The 1,149-nt window shown below is 58.7% G+C and overlaps 1 protein-coding gene across 4 annotated transcripts in view; it reads left to right on the forward strand.

Moving 5' to 3' along the window:
* The first annotated feature begins 710 nt into the window (after positions 1 to 710).
* PDS5B (PDS5 cohesin associated factor B) overlaps positions 711 to 1,149 on the forward strand; it is a 238,784-nt gene continuing 238,345 nt past the window's right edge. For 3 of the 4 annotated variants that reach the window (XR_002827660.1, XM_014449724.2, XM_023748999.1), the window contains exon 1: positions 711 to 866. The gene's annotated coding sequence lies outside the window, so the exon portion shown is untranslated. The remainder of the gene's footprint in view (positions 867 to 1,149) is intronic. The other variant, XM_006083609.3, reaches the window with a different exon arrangement.

The following is a 1,149-nucleotide window of genomic DNA, read 5'->3' on the forward strand; positions in this document are numbered from 1 at the left end:
ACTCTTTCTTGTCTCCCCGCCCCCCATCATCTTTTAATATACTCCCGAAAGTTGTCGAAGAAGCCCGCATTTCTTAGTTGAAGGAGATTAGAAACCCCCCCTTCTGGAAGGGCGTTCTTGGAGGTTTTCGAGATTGTTTCTCCCCTTTAAAATAAGTGCAATGGTGATAACAAAAGAAATGGAGGGAATTTTTTGTTACAGGTTGAATATCCGCGCGCCCCCCCCCCCCCCCCGCCCCAAACAATTCTTCAAAATGGGAAAGCTGTGGGATGAAGTCATCACACACGGTGTAGAAAAACGAATGGCATTTTGAGAACAGAGTAAGGAGCCAAGTAGTTAATACCAATTTTACTTACTTAGGACATCATCACTGAATTTCAGTGTGTTTTAAAAATGCACAACTTTTAACCAAAAAGTTAGAGATAAATTACAACTTATGTGGTTTTCGGCAAAAGTCAAGAAAGCCGCAGAGGCAGAGAAAACGGTGACAGAGGCGGTTCTCAGAGACCCGGGCACAGCGGCAGCGTGACCTGCGGCTGCGTGCGCGTGCGCGTGCGCCGGGGCGGAGCGAAGTGTAGTCGCGCGCGCGCGCGCACGGGTGAGGCGGAAGGCGCGCGTGTGTTCAGGGCAGTGTGGACGGTAGGGGGCGCTGCGCACCCACTCCGCGCTCAGCCTACCCCCGGGTGCTGTCCGCGGCAGTTCGATTGGAGCAGCCGCCGAAGAGCGCTTGGCGCCATTTTGAAGCGGAGAGGAGGAGGAACGGCGGGGCTGGCTGCGGAAGGGGAGGGGGGGAGGAGGCGACTGGATGCGGCGGCGGGTCCCGGGAAGCAGCGGAGTGAGAGGAGTAGCCAGTCGGGCATCCGGAGGTAGGAAATAATTCAGTTAACGGAAAGAAAATGTCTCTCCTTTCTGGTCGCTGTGCTCCATTTTTCAGCGCCCGCCACCGCGGCTGTGTCTGGCAGGGCTCAGCGCCGCCCGTCTCCCAGTCCGGGCGAGCCTCCTGGCTTCGGGGGCTGCAGCTCCCTGGCGGCGGGACGCGGACCGGGGGGCGTGGGCCGGGCTGCGCGGTGGGGGTGGGGAGGACCGCGGAGGGCGCGCTCTCCACGCCGCGGGCTCAGCTGCAGCCTCGGGAAATTAAACTTGCCGCCG

This window comes from Myotis lucifugus, unplaced genomic scaffold, assembly GCF_000147115.1.
Source record: "Myotis lucifugus unplaced genomic scaffold, Myoluc2.0 scaffold_7, whole genome shotgun sequence".
Taxonomy (NCBI): domain Eukaryota; kingdom Metazoa; phylum Chordata; class Mammalia; order Chiroptera; family Vespertilionidae; genus Myotis; species Myotis lucifugus.